Source organism: Malurus melanocephalus, unplaced genomic scaffold, assembly GCF_030028575.1.
Source record: "Malurus melanocephalus ecotype Western Australia unplaced genomic scaffold, MMel_1.1 scaffold_228, whole genome shotgun sequence".
NCBI lineage: Eukaryota > Metazoa > Chordata > Aves > Passeriformes > Maluridae > Malurus > Malurus melanocephalus.
In genome coordinates this window covers 589,092-599,884 of record NW_026623460.1, presented here as the reverse complement: position 1 = coordinate 599,884, position 10,793 = coordinate 589,092, and the positions used below count along the sequence as shown (strand labels likewise).

Genomic DNA, 10,793 nt, shown 5'->3' with positions numbered 1-10,793 from the left:
CCCGCCTTCAACTGCATTATTTTCTTCCTCTCTTATTTTCTAGAAGTCAGGAATTCCTCAGTACGGTTAAATTAATTAGAAATGGGATGGTCCCAGGGAAATCCATATTTGTATTGACCCTTGTCCTAGAATTTAGCCAGTCATCTTTCTATGCTATAATTTTTAAGTCAACAATAAGGAAGAATGTGATTGGTTTTGTTATGAAATAGCTAACTAAAACGATTTTAAAAAGCATGGACAATTTTATGAGAAAATAATTCTCTCAAAAAACACCTCTCTCAATGCATATGAATTCAGGCTGTACATTTTTCTACAAGATTCTACATGACAATACAAATGAATTACTGGACCCAAAAGGGCAAACTTCAAAATATGACAATTTCAAGCTATTTCAGTGACAAATCATTGTTAAATTAAAATTAACTGTTCTAAAGCAAATGTTACTGATTTTTATAGAATTTGATTGTAAAAAAAAAGGCTAAGGGTCATGAAAAGAATGAAAATTTTTGTTATCTTCAACACCACCAGCAACATATCTGGATAACTGCTATATTCATTTACTTTTTCTTCCTCTTTCATGTTTGCAAAGGAGACAAAGCTCCTACTTCCAAAATGGGGATTTAATGTGAAGTACAATGCTGTTGGTGCCAAAATAAAAATATTTCAAAGAAAATTAAGGCAAACTACTAGAAATTTCAAAATCATATATTTATATTAAAAATAAACTGGCCTTACAAGGATAAAACCTGCCATTTCAGTAAACTGAAGCAGAAGGAAATTAYAGGCAATGATCACATATAAGCAAGCCTCCTTTCCTCTACTATAAAACTAGAAAGACACCCCCCCCAAATACATGCTGAAGTTGCTGATTGCCAGTTGCCCTAGAAGCACAGTCTTAGCACTGATAGCTGCTCTTCTGTCGGTTTTAACACTCACTGGTTCTGACAGCAACACAGCTTGCTCCACTGCATCTGTTGTCAGCTACTGAAGCTCCCTCCTATACTGGAAACAAAGTACTGTACACTTTCAAAGAATCATGTAAGAGTAATTAAAAGGTTAAGAGAAAAACATTATGTACTTTGCATTTATGCTAGATACAGGGCAAGAACACAAGCAAATAACATTTTCCTCTTGAAGATGCAAAGTATGCAAAAGCAACTGAGCWTGTGACTATCTAGAGCTGTAAAATTAAGAGTGACAAGTTTAGTTTTTTAATTAATATAAAGTAGGCATTTTCATTCTTCAAGTCAGAAATACCTCCACTTACCATGAAGGCTTTAAACTCATCCAAAAGAACAATAAGCCATGTACCACTTYGAATATTCCAGAGACCCAGCAGTCAGCACGACACGAGCTTTCTTTGAAACTCACCAGAGATGACTGCTTTTCTTTGTGGTATCATCACTCATTTACAATTTCCAATAATATGTTTTCTGACATTATAAATACAAACTTTACTAAAAACAAAGATTGACGTCTATGCTTCCTASTTAGTTTAACCCTTAAATATGTGAAGATTAAGTTTTCCTCATGAGTTAACACAGGAGTTTTGTTAAAAAAATTTACTTAAGTTACTGCAACATATTCCTTTCACATATATGTTTTCAAATTATCAACAGAACAYTCAATGTAATCCTTAGTAAAAATCTTCATTCTAATTCTTAATAAGCAATTTAATATGGGAGCATATCTGTAAATAAACACTGAATGAAGTCCTGTATGGATTAAGACACACAGCTTTAAATCGAAAGGTTTTATACTTGAAGTCACAAACGTTTCTATACAATACCACATTGTCATGCTCTAAACATCCGGGATCCCAAATAAACCTCCAGTAAACTGTCTCTCTTGAATTTGGTCAGGAGAAAATTTACAGGAAAAMATTTTTTTAGCCTTGTAAAGTACAGTAGTACCATAACTGGACAATCTGGTTTATAATTTATTATTGAAGGCTAAAATTGAGAAAGAAGTACAGCTGAAAGAAACAGAACAAACCCATTATGCTAAACCATGATGCCAAACAATATGGTAACAGCAAAACCCAGGGAGGAGTGATACAACAAAAGGCTATAAAAGAGACTCTTCCATTTAAATCAACTGCTAAGAGATCTCTAACAACATTGTATTAAAAAAAATGAAAGAAAAATTAAAGATGTAAGCAAATTACACAAAGGAAATGGTAAAYACCTTAAAGGAAGAAAGAAAAACATTATGATAAAAGTAAAAATGTGATGAACTGTGGATTATTTTCTTTACTCTTGCAAAGGATATAGTTCAATTTGTACAGCATGAAAAAAGAGAAAGAAAACAACTAGCTGGATCACGACAGCAATCAAAATTTCTGCAAAATTGCTATATGAAGCATCCCTTTTATCACTCATTTTTAACTCCACTTCCTTCTGAAAACAGAAAAATTCATGAACAGGATTCTCAGATACAGTGTTTATCAGCAGTTCTACCTGCAGCATAAAAGACATTTACTTTTGTTAATTTGATTCCTATTATTCCGCAGAACTAAATATACYCAACTTAGTTAAAAAACAATATAGGGGTAAGAGAAATATCACTTTCTATGTATCCAAAAACCATCACAGATTCATAGGAAGATACCAAAAAGATTTGACTTTCAACTTCTCAACTAATCAATCATTTAACTTAAAAGTATGAAACTACTTTATCTAACATAAACTTTCAGAGCTTATTAATAGTTAAAAAAAAATCACTGTTTCAACAGTGACACTCTAAAGACACATATTCTTGACCGCCTGGTTTTCCACTACTGAATTTTCAGATTCACAATTAAAGATTTCCTCCACAAGAGAAGAATTTTTGTATTTTTAAAGGGAAAATGATATGCACAAACAATTGTTTAAATCTAGGACTAAAAGCTCTAAAAATTGTACACTTGAAGTCAAAAGGTTGGAAAGTAATAGAAGTCTGTTTAATGAGGTAATTCACATAAAAYAGGTATGACTTGAATAAGCTCTTGTTCTAGCACATGAAAGATTTGCCTCAGTATCAACAACAGAGTACAGCATTTCTATTCATGAACAGAATTTTTAATTACTCCTTCACCTTTTCTAGGACAGCAGTGTTTTATACAAGAAAAACACAGCACACTGATGAACCCCACAGTTCTCGTCCTTTCTGTCTCATTTGTATTTGGTTTCCTCTTTGCTTCCCCAGCAAYGTTTTTGATCAGTTTCTCACTGTAACAAATTCTCTAATTTAGTGGTCTGTGTTCCTCAGCCCACCTCCGCTTTACCTTTTGGCACAATTAGTAATAAACTAGCCCCTGTAAGGACCATCCTTTAGATGAAATCTTCCACATTAATACACTACTTGCATAAATGATGGAAAAGCCATAATCTCAGCCTATTGGGAGATTCAGGAGATAGCAGAGTATCAATAAACCCCTATTTTTGATTACATTATCCCCCCTACCCAGAAAATCTGCATCTTTTGTTGAAATGAATGCTTCATCTTTTCAGTATATGGAAAAGTTTTCCTCACTTTTTCCTTTACCTAAATATTACAGCAGTCACACATGAACTTTTCCCTTCAGTTTTACTTCTCAGTAATACATCCTCTAACAATCTTCATTTCTTCCACGTCCCAATGGCACACACAAGTTAGTTAGTAGAATAATAACTTTTCCCTGGTGAAAATACACTGTGAAGTGATTTAACAATAAAACGTACAACCAACTATGCAAGAAACATGATTCTAAYAGAAACTATGAAGCACATACAACTCCTGAATTTTATCAACATTCAAATCCACGCACCCTATTAATACAGGGTTTTATAAAATACTGGCTAATAAATGAGTTACCACCTTTGGGAAGTCTACAATTTTAAATCTGGCCATTTGGTTGAAAGCAATTACTAACAGTTTTCAGTCTAGGACAATTMATATCTAATATTTGGACTGTATGCTTTGAGAACTATGGATCCTGCTGAGACACTGCTTTTGTGTGAGTGTGTGTGTGTGTGTGTGTTCTGAGTTCCTCTCCTTATATTTTAAGGTAAACACTGAATCAGCAACCAGTACCATGACAAATAACTCCTCCAAGAGAACATAACGTCATTCACAACACACTAGGCTACACTTGTTACACAAATTTTGTACACAAAATAGATGAACTCTATGAGCCCAAAATAAGTTGGGCTTAAAGTTCACAAAAGTAAAAAATTCCTAATGAATTATAATGTTGTTACTTAAGGATTCCACAAAAAAAAGACTGTATTTATTGTCCAGTCCTCACCCCTAAAGAGAGTAACCATTATACTGCACAAACAAGCAGCACAGAGCAGAGGCTACAGAGAAACAGTATAGACAGAGTGACCTTGGCATTTACATAGAAGTTCCATTACTGTACACACATATAAATACACACACATACAGTTGAAACTTATTTTACACAATGGAAAGACAAAAATCACGACGAGCAAACTAATTTCCCTTCAGATAGTGTGTTATGGGAATCTGCGGGGAAGACTTCATAATGAAGACTTATTTTCAAGTTACTTTTACATTTTAAAGCACTTCACTTTACTTCCGTACATTTGGTTTCTATTTTAGAAAACTGCTGCACATTTACAAGCTGTACAGGTTACACACAGCAGAAGAAAATTATATAGAAAGAGAATCTTTAATGACAGACTTTCAAACTAATGACTATTAAGATTACTCAGTTTCTCTACCAGGTTCTATTACACAGAAAAATCTACCTAGCACTGACAGAAATCAAATGAAAAATGAGCGTATCACCTACTTTTGAGGTTAAGAAGTTTCCTCCACAGAAACTAAGTTTTCCACTATAGCTTCCACCATATCCAAGGTCATATACTCTGCACTGAATAACTTCACAGTAATTATTTCAACACTGATTGTGTTTTGGGAAAGCACAGATAAATGAGGTGATGGGGAAGGAACAGACATGAAGCTAGAGTAATTTTCCTGGTAACATAAGATCAGAACAAACACCTTGCCTGTACACATGGAGCAAAAATTAGAGACTAGAAAATAGACACAGGTGAGCTGACAAACCCAAAGAGTAAGAAAATGAACACAATATCGTGCATAATAAAATGAGGAAGTGAATCAGCAAAAAAACTACAGAAACGGAACCAGAAACAAAATCCTAATTAAGCTGAGTACAGTTAGGAAGACAAAGAAGGCCCAAAAAACCCAAAAGGATTACATGTAATTTATTACTTAAATGAAATCACTATGTTACAAGTCAGTAMAACATTTAGATGTTATATTCTTTTCATTTGCAGTAGTCTTTGAGATCAGTGTATCATCGTGCATTTTATGATGACTGACACAGAGTATTGTTAGTGTTTTTAGCCTATAAAAAACACTATGGTTAAAAGCCTGAAGGCATRTAGAATCACAGAACCATTTAGGCTGGAAAAGAYCTTTAATACAGGGGAGTCTGTATCTCAAAGTGCTAAAGCATAATTTACAAACTCAAATAGAGGCCCTTGGAGTATGCGATTTCTCTGGACACATGCAAAAATGTTATTTGAATTCTCACTTCAAAAATGTTTATCGTCTTTTCCAAAGCATTGCAGTATAGGAACTACCCAGTAATCCAGAATCAGAAGTTGAAGCAATACTCTAAAACAAATCATTGCAAGGTGCAAGCCCTCCTCTTTACTACATGTGGATATTTTGTCACAGCCTTCTCATGCGCCAATTCAGTTGTAGCTATCAYGCAACCTACAGACCAGGAAAGGGTTATCATGACCTGGGTTTGCAATATGGTCTAGTCCCACCCAAAGCATAAGACATGGCAAGATTTGAATTCTGCCCACATGTGAACTGGACTTGGATCATCCTTATTCCTGTGATTAATGCAATGTACCTTCCAAGAAATAGTAATGTTTCATTTAAGTTGTAAGATCCTAATAGCGAGCGTGGAGCCGACCACATACTTGTGCATTTGTGTGAAGTATGCAGACTTCCACAGAGGTACATATTGCAAACATAATTTTGGTTCCTTTGCTTGTGCTATTCATTGTGCAGAAAGAGCAATCTATCTTCTCATTGACTTTGAATGCTAGTGCAATACACTACATCTTTTAATGAATAAGAAAGGCAACAAGTTAAATTACTTGTATTTCAGTGTGATTAAGGAAGTTAATTGCTAAAATAATAGTTGGTTCATTGAATCAAATGAGCATTCATTCCACTGGGTTTCACAATAAATTTAGGGCGTGGTTTCCTGGTCAGTTTAAGCTGATCTATGGCTGCAGTGAGCAAAGGCAGTCATGTCATTTCTCACCCTCCTGTTTTCACAGCTCTCACTGCAGTGACTAACAACTGCAAGGCAGCATGATACCAGAATAATTTAATTTACCATGCAGTTCACATATGACAGTTGCTACACTATGAGGGAGGTGCCAAAATGAGCTGTTGAGGATGGTGTTGCTCTTTTGGCAACCAACCTGAACAACTTCAGCCAAGAGGCAAGCAGCAAGAGCAGGAAAGGAAGAGTGGTATCAACCAGAGTACACAAAATACTTTTTTACCTTTCCACTCTGCAAAGCAACGTCAAAAATGCTGCTTCTAATTCCAAYGTAAATCTCACGTCCACAGACCTGAAGAAAGAGGCACAATTTTCACATGCTGAAATGACAAAAGAAAAAAAAGTCTCTTAAATACAGCCTTTCATTATAAAAAAGCAGCACCAAATGAAATTAAAAGTACAAAATAGCAGGGAAACCAAAAATAAGAACGCAATTACACCAACAGTTAATGAGCACAAAAGAATTAAGAACTGTACCTCAAAACAGCAGCTGTAGGCATAATTTTATGACATAACTTTCATCCTCATGTTCTCTCACAAGATTACATTTAATCAGAACATCCTTTAAAAGAAAGTTGACAAACACACATTTGTGTTTATCACTTAACACAGGATTAGTTCAGCAGAAAACCTGATATATACTCCCTGATAGAACCCAGCTGAACTGTTTATCTCTTTGGACAGGGTACACACAAATTAATTTTCTTGACTACAGAGCAAATCAAATGAACAGCAATTTGACAGCTGCTAGGAAAACTAGGAGATTGATTAATATTTTTCTCTTTTCATGTTTCTGATTTTAACAGATGATTTCCATTTCTGACTATATCGGATAGTAGTAGTAAACAAGTTTGGTTAGTGMACAGCAAACTAGCTTTTAAGGAAAGTTAACTTCATTCCTACTAGGTTATACCAAGTGTTTTCCACAAGTGTTAAAAACAGGCATTTATGAAGCAACTACATGAAAAAGCAAGCTATGTAATCCTAAGTAGAATATRAATTAAAAAAAAAAGCTTCTGAGCCAGGAATCTATGGATAATAATAGAGAAGTGCTCGATGACTTTTTAAAAGCTTGAGCACCATCTTCCAGAATTCCAAAGTTTTAATAAATCTGTAGATGYAATCTGTATTGGTATGACTGAATTTAACTTGTAAATATGAATACACCTTCTGTGTTTACTGCTGTTCCTGATATTCCCCTCTTACTAACACACAAGGAAGTCACTAACCTCAGTTATAAAAACCCATAGGTCTATGTRCATATGTGTCTGCCTTTGATAGTCAATAAAAAAATTACAATTCACACTGTTCAGGTTCCTTTGAATTTTATCAGTTTAACTTCAGTCACATTTTCCTCACTAACCTTAAAGAAAGAGCCAATTTCTTTGCCATAAAACTGAGATTCTCACAGCTTTCCACAGAAATTTTCTGATCCAAATAAAAATTATTTCTATGTCCACTTTTATACCCTTACTAAATATAAGTTTTGGATCTAAATTAGTCTCAACATTCCACAGAAATAAATTAATGCCTGTATTTAATTTCTCTATTAATGCAGCAAGGAAGTGTATATTTTCTTCTTTTACTTCTTTCTGTTTATTAAATGCCCTTGAAAATGAGAAGTCACAACACCGTTGATAAAAAATTTTGTTTTACTTTAGGTTTACTGGGGCAGTTTTAACCAACATCTATCTTAACAGCTTGCATTTTCAACTAACAGTCTGGAGATCACTCAATGAAATTCAATTCTCAGAAGGTATTTAGCATCTTCTAACAAAATCAATCATGCCAAAACGCCAGGTCTTCCTGAAGTATATAGGCAGCACTTAACATCTCAGTGCATACTGAAGCTTGCAGTTACCACCAACCACCTGTATCTTCACTGAAACACATTAAAGGATCTACTTCAGCAAATTTCTTTAAAAAACACCAGGTTTTAATATGCCTGTAATCTTTTTTGTACTCTCTGAAAAGAAAGTTTATTAGGMAGGTTCTACTTTGCAATGTTAGATTTGAACAGTTGAAGAACTACATATATTTTACTGGATCATTTCTACTCAACTAAAAAGGATGTCAACATTAAGTTATCTTTATTAGTATTTCAGGGCAGTATACTAACTAACAGATTACTCTTCTTCTATTCTTTCCTAACTGAAATAATAAAACCTTTATGAAAGTTTAAAAAAAATACTTGGGAAAAGAGAGTCATCATACTAATTGTATGAAACCATAGGAATTGTACACCCCTACTGGATAGCAATTCCACAACCTAAGAGAAAAAAAAACCCCCTGCATTCTCAAATAGAAAACAAAAACACAATTGCATGCTCCTCCATAAGCATATTTGACAGACAAAAAAAAATCTCACTCTAGTGAGAACTTTAACTTCCTCTTGAAATCTTGCAAAATGCAATTTTAAAGCAAATGTGAAAAAATGTTGAACATAACAAAACTACTCATTACATTTTTAATTAAATTCCTCTAAGATACTTYTCAAGACTATTTGCTTTTTGATTAATCAGCATTTATAAGACTGCTCTTGTCAATRTATCTCCCTATAAAAGCTTCTACTACAACAGTCAGAAAGGTTTTTCAATTACAAAGAAAAAAAGGAAGCCTTTTTAGCTTTTGTATCAGAACACCTAGATTACAAGAATTACAAGCAATTATTTTATATATCACTGAGATGCAGTGTATCATCTACATCTTTGAATGAAGTTGCAAGTGCTGACTTAGTGAACATTTCCATTTTCACCTACGCACACGGTTGTGATGAAAAAAAACAAACATTAGGCATGGTTAGYTTCCCGGAACAGTTGAATTTCCCACCATGGTCAAGCTTCTGAAACTTTGGATACTGAAATATCAGTCGATAAAGCAAAAATACCAGCAATCACATTTTCACTTAAAAAGTCGTGAGGGAAGTTGGCAGTACACATAATGATCTTGAGTTTATTACTTAGTTTCAAGTTGAGACACTTTATCAAGACTTATGACAGCTAGTCAGCACACATCACACTATCCCAGCAACGGGAGCACAATACTTCAGACTTGCTAAAAATATTTTTATCTTCTGAGGACAACAAGCTGTAGAAACTTCATTCCTGTAACAACCTGCTGCATAGTTAAGGCTTTTATTAAGGTCTATAAAAATGCATTACATGAAAAACCATTCTGATTATTGATTAACCCTGTGAAATAGATGTCAATCAGTTCGCTTCCACACATGCACCAGGCGCCAGCGACAGGGCAGATAGCAGCAGCTCCACGTTTTCTCTGCTACAGACAAGCACCCACCAGACTTAATACTAAACTTCAACTACCACGCGAAACCACAAATACCCAAAAAACTCACCGAGACCCACCGCTAAGAAAGCTGCGGGCCAAAGGATTTTTTTGCCACCTTAACAGGGGTTACTCTGCAATAAAGTTTAAAAACAGGACAAGCGCAGGCCCCGAAGTGCGGCCGCCACCTCCGCCCCACGGAGGGACGGGAGCGAGCCCAGCCCGCGGAGCGGCGTTTCCCGGCGCATCCCGGCGCATCCCGGCCCACAGCGACGGCCCCCGCGGGGCGGAAAAGCAGCCCCGGCCGTGGGGAAAACCCGACTCCGCCCGCGCTGCGAGAAAAAGGAGAGAAAAAGAAATAGGAAGAGAAAGGAAGCGAGACCCGCACGCCTTAAGTACCACAAAAGTTCCCTGCGGTAGCGCCCAGCCACTCAGCTCCAGGTCGGCGACGGCCGCCGACTTCCTCCTTCCACACGTACCTGGCAGAGCAGCCCTCGGGAATATYCCCACCCCAAGCCCGGCCCCTCCGAAACCCAGCCCCTCTCCGACACCCACCTTTCCCCTCGCTCGGCTCCCTCCGACGGGGGCGGAGGGACCGCCCCCAGCCCCTTTCTCTCCACCCCCACTGCTCCGAGGAAGAAGGAGCCGGGATGTGCCGCTCCCGGCCCCGCCCCGCCCCTGGCGGAACCAGGTGGAAGCTTCGGGAGGTTCGCGGGCGCTCCCGCAGCCAGCGGCCGCCGCCCGCCCCTCAGCACGGCCCCCCCCCGGCGCGGCGGCGGAGCGGGACCCCCGTGCACAGCACGGCCCGGCGGGGCGGGCGGGGAGCGCCCGCGGGCGGGGCCGCCCCGGAGCGAGCGCGGCGCAGGCGCACTGAGCTCCCCGTCCCCCTCCGGCTCCGCGGCGCCTGCGCAGTACGGTGCGCTGCCGCTGTGGGGCGCGGCCGTGCCGTGCTGTGGCTTCGTCCGCCGGGCGCGGTGCACGGGAACAYGGCGTGGATTACTGCATCTCTTGGGGTGGAAAAGACTCCGAGATCATGGAGTGACCGARTAGCACCTTATCAGCTAGGTAATGGCACTGAATGCTACGTTCAGTCCTTCATTAAACAACTCCAGCGACGGTGATTCTTCTTCCTGGGCAKCACATTCCAGTCTATTGCAAAGTTTCATCACTTCTTCTGTGAAAAAGTTCC

At 37.8% G+C, this 10,793-nt stretch overlaps 1 protein-coding gene across 6 annotated transcripts in view; it reads right to left on the bottom strand.

Annotated features, from left to right (window-relative positions):
- Positions 1 to 10,399, bottom strand: part of PTBP3 (polypyrimidine tract binding protein 3) — a 39,523-nt gene extending 29,124 nt beyond the window's left edge. Inside the window, exons 1-2 of one of the 6 annotated variants that reach the window (XM_057374536.1) lie at positions 10,160 to 10,399; positions 6,543 to 6,639 (exon numbers count right to left, since the gene is read on the bottom strand). The gene's annotated coding sequence lies outside the window, so the exon portion shown is untranslated. The other 5 variants (XM_057374540.1, XM_057374538.1, XM_057374537.1 and 2 more) reach the window with 5 other exon arrangements.
- Between the last annotated feature and the right edge of the window lie 394 nt (positions 10,400 to 10,793).